Source organism: Brassica napus, chromosome A2, assembly GCF_020379485.1.
Source record: "Brassica napus cultivar Da-Ae chromosome A2, Da-Ae, whole genome shotgun sequence".
In the NCBI taxonomy this organism is placed as follows: Eukaryota; Viridiplantae; Streptophyta; class Magnoliopsida; order Brassicales; family Brassicaceae; genus Brassica; species Brassica napus.
Window position 1 is genome coordinate 21,299,495 of NC_063435.1, and position 11,928 is coordinate 21,311,422.

At 36.9% G+C, this 11,928-nt stretch overlaps 1 pseudogene; it reads right to left on the bottom strand.

The window, feature by feature from the left end:
- Positions 1 to 404: 404 nt before the first annotated feature.
- On the bottom strand, positions 405 to 10,629 carry LOC125575507 (annotated as a pseudogene).
- Between the last annotated feature and the right edge of the window lie 1,299 nt (positions 10,630 to 11,928).

Consider the following 11,928-nt stretch of genomic DNA (forward strand, 5'->3'; position numbering starts at 1 on the left):
TCAGCATCATTATCTTCTTTCCATTATGGAACCCAAAAAACAGTCATATTTGCACAGCTCAATATGAACAACTATAGGGATCATAACAGTATAAGCAAATCAAAAGAAAGTAATTTAATTATAATATTAGACATTAGCAGCTGCTATTAGATTATAGAGACACCTTAGACTCTAGCAACTTCAAATTTCTGGTGGGGACTGATCTTTTTACTTCGAGAAAGTTAATCTTTATTGGTCAAGCCATTTGTAATAGACTTCTCAAGATCAGTGTTTCCAAGACATCCATCAACATCATGTCCACTCCACATAACAACAAACATGATGCATCCATGAAAAAGAAAATCAAACCTCAATGAAAGCCAAACTTGAGATCTATTAACCTTATCTATTGTTTTCACAAAACTCTGGTCGAGCTATACCTTTGTATGCAGTACACTATTCACCATTTGACTATCTTGTTTGGAAGATGCTCGATCTGTAAAATCAATTTCATGCAAGTTGCTAGATGTAGTCACATATGAAAGCAACTTAGTAAAGTAATCAAAGCAGAAAACATATAAATACAAAATTCTCTCTCAAACCAAAATAGTGTGCAAAAATAAGAGAACTGAAAAGAGAAAAATGTTCCTTACATGTTATCTACGCTCGTCCTTCTTCGCTTGCGCGTCCTGAGAATTGGATTCCTTTCATCTTCATCATGGCCAGTTTGCAACATAGATCATCATCTCATCTACGCATCCTGTATAGACAGTTTTGGGGAAGGAAGTAAATTGTACGTACATCATGATAATAAAACGTTTGACTTAAAGAAGATACATGTTACCTTAGATAATTACAAAACTTATTGTCATATCTGAATTAAGTTTGAATGAAGCGAAACTAATTACCTTACAAAACTCCTTGTCAAATCCCATTACTCCATCACTTCAATTCTAATAACGTTTTGACTTATCTATTGTGTTCACAAAACTCCTTGTAAGTTGCCAATGTTTGCACATGGGACTGATGAAGTTATTATTGGGATTAAAGCAGCATATGAACATAAGTACCTTGGGTTTAAGAGAAGGTTGATGTTTGGACCTCGATGGTGAGAAAAAGAGTCACCGTTACAGGCCTGTAGGCGTTAAAAGAGAAGACTGGAGAAAGGAGAAAGTGGAGACACTTTGAAAATCCTGAGTAATCCATTCAATCTCAACCAATTTTACCATCACCAGAAACCAAAACTCCGCAGACTCCACACTCACGGGTAAAAGCTCACAAATAATTTCAGTCCCAACGTCTCCACCGTTCCACCATCTAAAGCCATCGATGAAACTCTGTTCCAATCATCTTTGTGGTATACATAGCCATCATAATCCTCAGAAGCTTGTGATACTCAACAGCCTTTGCTGCTACCAGAAGCTAAAATTCCACTGCGACCACCGTCAATGACAGAATCCTGTGAATCTGAACATACTTTATGACTACCAGAACTCCACCCAACCTAGGAGAGGCGCCGCTGAAAAAATAGAGGTCTGTATAATACATTGGAAAACAAATAAGTCTGAATACGATATATATAGGGTGCTGAGGTGAGGAAATCACAACAGTTTCATAGGCTTTTGATTGAGGCAGTAACAATGGTGGTTTAAGTGAATTAAAAGTGGTAGGTGAACGATACACAGGATGAGCTGAGGAGATCAAAACATCAAGGAAGATGAACAGTATATGAGTTGGTTTTCGTGCTGATAAGCTGGGCCATAAAGTAAGCTTAGAGGAGATTAGCTTTTAATTAGCAAAGGCCCAAGTATTTTATGAAACTCAAACACGTCTATGAAATCCCGGGGAAGTTATTCATGACATAGCAAGGAGTGTGAGCTGTCAACATCTGAGTTGATGATTTTTTATGAGGACGTGGCATGCTTCTCCTTTGAGCATATCTTGCTTTTAGTATAGGATAGATGTGTTATGACATACAAAAAATATAAACTTCAAATGTATAAACATTTTGGTGAATCAGCTAGATTAGGATTTGTCTTACCTCCATTTTGGTAGAAATGGGTTTCCCCATTTAGTTCGAGATGGCTTAGAAAACGGGTCAACCGGTGGGTTTAAGATGCGATTTGGAACATGTTAAAGAAGTAGAGTTTTTTTTGAAAGTCTTTTTAAAAAACATGATTTTCACTTCTTATTAGGTAGGTGGACGATGGAGATTATTGTGGAAGATATTTGATTTTAATTTGATGTTAAGGAGATGTATATATGGGAAAATTGATATCTATTTTAAGTTGGACCATTATTTAGAAAGTTTATCAAATGTACATAACTTTATTATAATATCTTTTAATATATTTATTTTTTATTTAAAATAAAATAAATATTTATAATAAAATTCTAACAAATATTTTAAAAATATTTTCATAATCATTTTAATTTTTATTTCCGAAAACAGACTAATTTAAATTTTAGTTATCATAAAATATAATCAAAATTTAAATTTAATTTAGTTTTGATTTATAAACGAATATTAAAAGAATATAAAATATTTTAATTATAATATCAACTTAAATTATTAATTTTCAAAATACATTTTACAAAGATTTTAAAAAGATTTTGTTGGAAAGCAATATCCATTTCTATTTAAATTTTAAAATAAAAATCTTTTTTATTAAACACATAAATCATGACTTATTATGTGATTTTTTAATTTAAACTATCTCTTAGAGGTCAGAACTTAAATGTTTCTAACTTTCTATTATGTAATATTACAATTTATGTCAATCATTTTAACACAAATCTACTATTTTTATTAATGGTTAAATTTTTTTTCACCCCCCCTTCGTAGATGAAACATTTAACCTCTTTAAATATCATATATATAAAGTTTTAGTCTACTATTATTAGTTTTTATATATATTCCATTGAGTTAAAAACCATTTCATTTTAATATTTAACAACTATACCAAATTGGTTGATTAATCACTATATATAAAGTTTTACATCTCCTACCTCAACCATAAATGGACCAAAATATATATATGAAATGAATATATACATGAACATATACATTAAACATGAATACACTTTTATCATCTATATATATACTACTGTCATAGCATGAATGACATATATATGTCAAAAGGATTAATATTCCAACACTATTCTACATGAAGAGAACACACATTTATCAAATTGGTATATGTTACAGTATATAACATAATTCCAACAAATCTAAATTTTAATTCATATTTGATACTATTTTTAAATTTACCTTTAGATTATTATCATTTTTATAAATATCTTAAATTCATTATTGAAAGAGAAAATTAACCCTTCCAATAAATTTATTAATACATAAAAATTATTTACATAAGTTTATAAATTCAACTTCACCTCCTAAATAATAAATACTAAACAATAATCGTTAAATCCTAAACTCAAATGTTAAAATATCTTTAATTGAGTTTTTTTTAAAATGATATCCAAGTCAGTGAATTTCAAGAAATTTCTCAAACATGATTTTTACTACTAAATTATTTTGCAAGTACAAAATAGTATAGTATTTTTTTTTAAATAAGTTTTGTTGTTTTTAATAGTATCCCAAAAAAAATTCTTCTCTATTATATAGGTTCAGTTTAATTTAATTTCCATATAAATTCTAAATTTTGGAAATAAAAAATAAAATTATGTAAAATGGTATTGTTACATAATAATGTTTACAAAATATTTTATTTTCACAAAATACAAAAAATTATGCAAAATAATGTTGTTACATAATAATGTTATATAAATTAGAATATCTTAATATAAGGGAATAAAACCCAAGATCTAGTTCTCATAATTAAACTGAGACTCAGTTCAAAAAAAAAATTAAACTGAGATGGACTTAAATAATCGGGTACCAAATTTCTGCCGCTAACTACGTCCCTCAAAGGTTGGATTAGTCATATAACTCTTGACATGAACAGCTGTAGCTACATAGCACCATGCAATACTATTTGGGAAGTTACTATGGCTGAAGAGGTATGTGATATCAATTTAAATGAAGTGCTTCAACAGCATACACTCAGCAGAGAATCCGGGATTATGATACAAAATATCAAGTACTTGCAAATCACTACTAAAGCATTACGTATTCTATTGAAAGTTCTAGTCTAACCAAATAAGTAAACTGTTTGAAAATACTTAACTAAAGCAACACTGAAAGATGAATTTTAATTAAAAGCTCAAACTGAAAAAGGGAAGGTATGAGTGGTGGTAGCTCTATTTCATATGTTTAGAACGCTTTGCTTTCTGTAATTCATCACTGTTATTGTTACTGGTACTCTTTTTCCCTCTTCAGCAACGTATACACAGCTTTTGGAAGATGCACCCACATCACTTGCAGAAGGCAGTGCCACTTTAGATTTGGTGGCAAGTGGGAGTTCGGGTGGAGTTGTTAAAGGTGGCAAAACTACTGCAGATACAATCTTCATAACAGTTATAGTCTGAGTCTTTCCTGAGAAGTTGTATTCTGACACTTTGACCCTGAACTTGTGTGTTTGACCAATGACATAAATTAAAACTCGGGGAGGGCATGCATCTCATGGCCAGCAGGCCCAGCACCAAGATCTAGATACGCATTTGAACGACCTTCCTGCAATGGGATAAATGCAAGTGATCTACATAAATAGGCCTCTGTATCCGAGTGACTTATCTAGAGCTGTAATTTTACCCTGGCAAATTTCTTTTTGATGTAAGCATAGATTTTTCCAGCTGTCACTATCTCAGCCTTTGTAACCTCCTCTGCATTCACCAGCTTTTCAATCTCTGGGTTAGAACCCAACCTGAGACAATATACAAATATAAGATTGGTCAGAGTCACAAAAGAGAGGCTGAATTAGAATATTACTTGGAGTTGGCAATTATAAGCCTTTTGGCTCTACAAACACTAACCAGTTGAAGTAATCAATGGTGGGTTGGACATCGTAGTCCTTAAAAACATGTGGGGATGACACTGAACTGACGGTAAGGTTCCCTGTTTTTTTTTAAACACGTCAGGAAAACTGATTGACCAAACGGCAACATATCGTTAAGTGGAAATCAACACATATTTTTTGAAAAGCAAAGAAAATCTAACAGTAGACATCAAGCTGAACATGATGCCATATGAAGAGTACACTATTTAGCTTAAATTTGTTTATTCAAGTTAGAGTTCATGAGGCCAAACTAAAAATCCAAAATATGATGCTTCAGGTATCAAAGTATCACAGTAGCATCCGGTGACAAACCATTCCGGAAACATCCGGCGAACCCCTAGCTAGTGTTTACTAATCACAGATAAATGAACATAGTCATGGCTAAATGTTAAGTGTTAGTTCCCAAGACATATGCATAGACTATCTTTTAGGTAATTCGATTTTATGGACACTATCATGCTTACATTTCCACATTGACTAAATATATTTACACATTTAGACATAATATCACTATTAAAGCTAAATTGTTAGGTTGAAGGGAGGGAGAAATGATTACCTCCAAGGCGTTTTGGGTTCATTGTAGTAACTAAAAGAACAACAAACTGTTGGAACTGGCGGTGTATTTCATGATAGCTAATGATGGGTTAATTTTCAATGTTTGTGTGGGAGATTGAAAACAGACTGGTTCGTGATTTTAATAAGTAAAAGCAACATACTCTTATGTGAGATTGAAAACAGACGGGTTCGCAGATAAACGACAGTTGATGTAAATTAAAAGCATAGCAGAAAATATGTTAACGTTGGAGATGAATTAAATAGAAGTTTAGACATATTACCCCTAAGTCCACACACTAAGCTTGGAAGTCTTCATGTGAATAGAGAGATAGTCGGATATCGTCAATGACAGTGAGAACAGAGGTGTGAGAGAATATCTTTTCAATTTTGGATGGATTTAGGTTTAGACGATGCGATTTATATACGAAAAGAATCAATGGGAGGTGGAACGAAGTGAGTAAAGAACATCATTGATTGACGAAGTAAAGTTCGCAGTAATGGCAAGACAGAGTTTAGGATTGGTTGAAACGAAACGGAAGAGACGGAGTTTGACGACTGAACATAGGTTTAGGCATATTATGTTTAATTTGGGCCATAACGTAATTTGAAAGCCCACGCAAAAACCCGGTTTCACTCTTCTTTAGTCAAAAGCGATGGTGACATAGCAAACCAAACTCTCTCATTGGCTGATTTTTTTAATCTGACGTGGACATGCTTTCCTTTGAATATATCTTCCTTTTATTATTGTTAGATGAATAAACTTAAAAGGAAAATCAGATTACATCACTCGCAAAAAATAATAACAAAGTTTACAAAATCAGCAAAGAACCAACAATTTGATTATTTTCCCTTTTTTAATTATTTTATTTCTAATTAAAATTGATCATATATTTCTGAATATTTAGGTTTTTTTTAACTGGATTTTTACTTTTCTAATTATTTAGCTATTTATATATCCTTTTGGTATTTTGAACTATATTTTTTTATATAATATAATATATTTGGATTTAGTTGAAAATGGACATGTGTCAAAGTGTGATTAACTATCTATCATATAGCATGATAATGACAAAATTAGAGACATCAAACTTTACATATGTTTGGTATATTTTATCTAGGGTCAGAAGTCAAAAATTTTAGTTGATAGGAATCCCATATTTTGGTAAGCAGCCACTGTTGTATGGACTCAAGCATCTACTCCAAACAGAGAATCAACACAGCATTCTAAAACAAGAAAAAAGAAAGAAAAACAAAGAATTTGGATCTTTAGTGTTATGGCGACTAAGGTTGATGAAGAAGCTGGGGTCAATGGTGCTGGTGGCACGATCAAAGAAGAGAAAATTCCACTCTTGAAGGCTCAGGATTTTCTTGATATCGAAAATAACAATTTATACACAAGGTTATAAGTCAGACAATTAAGACCACAACTCATCTAGCTATCCCCTTACCTATTGCGACAGTTTTCGCTCACTAGACAGGCCTTGTCGACGATTTTCACAAACGGTTTGCATCTGCGAAGCTTCACTGATTTTGACAGGGACTTAAATGGAACTGTTTGTTATGGACTTGCCACAGCCAGTGGTTTCTAGATAATCGATGGCAAAGCTGTTCTTCCTAAGGAACGCTCTAAAAGCTACAGACTACAGTTATATACTTTGCAAATGCCATTATGATGTTTTAGTGTTTGGCGCCGTGGTTATGTTTGATCAGAATGTGGTCAACTGTTACCACATGTTTGTTTCAGCTGTAATCATCTAATCTTCCTTGTATTTAGACCTCCAAATCTCTGAGAAGAGACTCTGAAGAAGCATCTCCAACGATCGTTTTATCCAATGTGTGACCTACAAGAACCTTCCATGTTCCTTTATTTGGAATACACCCATCAGCCACTATCTCGATAACTAACTGAACTGTTTTCTGAAACTCTTCCTTTTTGCACAAACACTTCACCAAAGAATCTAATGTCTCAATCTCAACCGAGATTCCTATACTCCTCATGCTTAGATATAGAGTAAATGTGCGAGTTGGATAACTTGTACAAAGACCTCGGACTACTGATTACTTTCCCGTAAAACCCATCAATCAGGCTTCAACCCCTGAAGATTCATTCTATAGTGAAGCTCAACTGCTTCTTGAATCTTTCCCTCCTTGCAGAGACCGGTGATCAGAGTGCTGTAGGTTACCATGTTTGGCCTACATCCTCTAGCCATCATCATCTCAAACAACTCCATGGCTTGCAAAGCTCGCCCATCTTTGCAGAGTCCGTCAAGAAATGTATGTGAAAACATTCGGTTCTATGTCTTTACTTTTAATCTATTCTAAATATCTCAATGCTTCCTCAACATTCATCGATCCACACAAATAGTGGATCATAGACGTATATGTGACAGGTAAACAATCTCTTTCAACCATCATCTCAAACAACTTCTTCGCCTGATCTATCCTCCCGAACCGACAAAAACCACTAATCAAGGTTCCATATGTGTAAGAATCCAGATCACACCCTCGTTTAGGCATTTCAAGAAATATCTTAACACCAGCATCCACCGTCTTCTTATTTATGCAGAGGGCTTTGGTCAGAACATTGAGAGACGCAACGTGTAAGACACGTTCCTGGTCTCTCGACCCAACTGGATACGAATGCTTACTTATTAATTTCTTTGCTTGTCTGATTCATTCTAAGTTTTATTTACTAAGTCATATTCGAATATGAGGTTCATAAACAAAGGAACAGATTGCACAGCGGAATAATAATGTGTTAACTTTGTATTACTTAGAAACATGAGATCCAATACACAACTTCTTAACAGTTTTATAGACAATCACTAGTTCATCCCTAGCTTCATCTACCCACACGTTACACAGCCTCTCACTGACCGAGCCTTCACGGCTCCTTGGCTTGACAAGAACCATCCTTAGTTCCTGAAACCATAACCAGATAAGCATTAATCATAACCGAGAATACAACGGATTGATTCTACAATGCATGGCTTGGTCCCTAGAACTTAGTAAACCTCAGTCAACATAATCATAAAAAGTATGAACCTATCTACCGTATCCTAAGTCATTCAACCAACCACCCCTTGACTTAGAATCATATAGATAGTCCAGAATAGATAAACAGAACACACGAACAGATTCGGATCGTCCCCAAAGACCAATCCGTCTAACCGGATAGAATCTAGGTGCGACCGGCCAATGAAGTCCGGCTCGATGGCCCAACGGACTCCCTTACCTGATCCGGCCTTAGGCCTGGATCCAATCGGCCGAGTAAGCCTCAAGCCTAATCCGGAAGGCTTAGCAACCGGTCAGACCTTGCGACTCTACCTTGGCTTAGACAAACCGTGACCTTGTCTTACTTAACAAGCCATAGGCTGATCCATAAGGATCGGTCATAACCTGTCCCAAAAGACACCGTTTGGAACATGCACCCTTTGGCCATTCGTACCTCTCGGTCCTCGTACCTTTTGATGTTCGTAACCTTTGGTATCTCGTACCTTTTGGTCACTAACACCCTTTGGTAACTCACAACCTTTGGACACTCATGACTCTTGACAACTCATGCCCTTTGGGTCATTCCCAACCGTTCGTCCTAACCGCCCAGTCTTGGAGCGATCGGACCGTCCGTCTAACCGACCAGTGTCTAGGCTAGCGGTTTGATTATGTTCGGCCAAAGCCTAGGGACGTGTCCCTTGGACTCAGCCAACACAACCTTTCGTGTTTAACCAGAGAGAAGAGAAGAGAAACGAATTGAAACAGATAAGGAGAGCCGGATGGGACTTAGGAACCGAGCAGAGCCGCGGTGCGGTCGCATGGACCGTCCGTTCGGTTTGATGGAGCCACGGTCAATCACATACCTTGTGAAACACGTCTGTCTCCATGCTCTTCTCCTTTTCTTGATCTCCCATTCTTGACCGGAGTTAGTTCCCAAACGATCAGAGTCGCCGGAACACAACACCACCACACTCGGCCTTTCTCTTGGCTGGAACTCTCTCTTTCTCTCTTTCTTTCTCTCTACGTTTTTCTCTGAGTATTTTACTCTGGAATTGGATAATGAAATCGACAAGAGAGCCCCCATATTTATAGGAAACGAGGGGGTAAGTCTTGCCCCACGAACAGGCACGACTTGCTAGCGAATGGGCACCATCGGCCAAGGGTTGTACCCTCTCGGCTACTTGCATCCCTTCGCCCTTTCTGATTGGGTTTGGGGTCGGTCATAAGCCCAACCCACGCCCCAAGCCTCCTGGACTTAGCCCACGGCCTTGTCCAAAGACCCCACAGTCCATGGCCTCATGGCCGGACCTCACAACCCGCCACTGACCCGGACCCGGACCATCGGCCTAAAGCTCGAACAGTCCGTCTAGCTGAGATGAGCTGACTCTCAGCTGCCTCAGCTGAGTGAGCTAGTAGTCCAGCTAGTGGAGCTGACTTAGTAGGGACTGAGCTGGAGTGAACTAAACCTAGCTTCGTTGAGCTGGCCGAGCTACTCGCCTACTTCGTCCAATTACCGTCTTACTCGTCCTAGCTGTCTCTTAGCTTATATAAGGTTAAGTCTAAGTTTCCTTATGTTCTTAACCTTCTTTCTCGACCATGGAACGCTTGCCTTGATGTCCTAAGACTGGCTGGTACGTTTCCTCGAACCATGGTCGTCCCAACAATCCTATTCAGGATTGGGGGCGTGACACAACGGTAGGAGGCAAACCAATTTCTCTCATATTCTTGTAAAACTTAAAATCCAACTTTAACTGATTCTCTTCCACGAGAATCGCAAGAACAGTAACGTAACCCTTGTGGGTAAGATCACAGTCAAAATCCTCAATGAATCAAACGGCATGTGAACCCTACCGTAACCTCTGGATATCAAAAGCAATACATCTTCACTATCAGCACAGTTCTCAGTCTTCATTCTTGCAATGCGATCTTCAGCTGCTTTGATTTTGTTGGCGGAGACCAACCTCGAGACCGTATAACCAAAAGATCTCTGGTCGTGTAAGAACCCGTTTGCGTATTCCGCTGTTGCGGAGTCGAAAACCGAAATTAACTTTTCCTTGTCCTTTTCAGCTATCATCAGTTTGATAACCTGTGAAGGCGTGATTTCTTTCAACCACTTGAACATCTTCACTTTGGTGCTTCCATTATTATAAAAATGACGTTAATAAGCACGAGACTGAAAAAATGGGCTCAGATCGGCCTTTCATTTATATCATTAGGTTTTTCATTTCAAACCCATTTGGGTAGTTCTATATATGTAAGAGGTTAACTCTATTGCACACTTATCGATTACGATCATCAAACAAACAACGGGTTCAATCTCTAATTTCTTCCTCTCTATCTTCTCTTCTACCTTTGCTCTTCCTCAAACTTCTCCCCTTTCTGTTCTGCACAGATAAGCTCAACCCCTGGGCTTATCATTGGTATTAGAGTGTAAGTACACTGGTGGGAGGCATATGGAACATAAATACGGTTTTAGAGGAGAAACAATCATGTATAGCTTCTCATCCTACCATGTGTGGAAGCCAGGCAGGATATCTTTGAAGCTTCCAGAACCCCTTTGGAGTCACGTTGGTGAAATCTTAAAGGAGATGAAGGTTACACGAGGTTCAGTGGGTCCCTTCCTCAATGGAGAAAACTACTGCGATGAATTAGTTCATGTTCATAATCTTGGAGTGTGGGATCCAAGTGAAACATGATTTGAGAACAAATATTGGTTACAACAGGTTCATCCATGGGAAGAACCATTCACTAGCAAATACTATTTGGCTCAAACAGCATCATCAGCAGGTTATGTTATTGCATATCTGGTACTGTTTTTCACAGGCATCGAAGAGATAATGGAGTTCTTTTTCTATGGCTGGTTTCAATAACCAAGACCACCAGAAATGACTAAGACCAAAAGTTTGGTTTCTCTCCTTGATACTGGTGCGTTAGTGACAGACTGATCGAGGATTGCAACACTGATGCGCTCATCGTAACGGCTTCTAACATTCACCAACTTGAGGACAAGTTGGTTCTCCACCTGGGGAGTATTGATAAGCATGAGACTGAAGAAATGAGCTCAGATGGGATGGGCCTTTCGTTTATATCATTAGGTTTTGAATTTCAAGCCCATTTGGGTAGTTCTATATATGTAAGAGGTTAACTCTATTGTACACATATCGATTACGATCATCAATCAAACAACGGGTTCAATCTCTAATTTCTTCCTCTCTATCTTCTCTTCTACCTTTGCTCTTCCTCAATCTTCTCCCCTTTCTGTTCGACACAGATAAGCTCAACCCATGGGCTTATCAGACGCGTTTCTACAAAATCTATCAAATATAGGCCAGGTAAATAGAGAGAGCAATCAACATGTAAAGATGACGATCTCACTCACATTTTGTCGTGTGTCTCTAAAACTACACAGGTTGTGATCCAAACATTTCTATTGTGTATATGA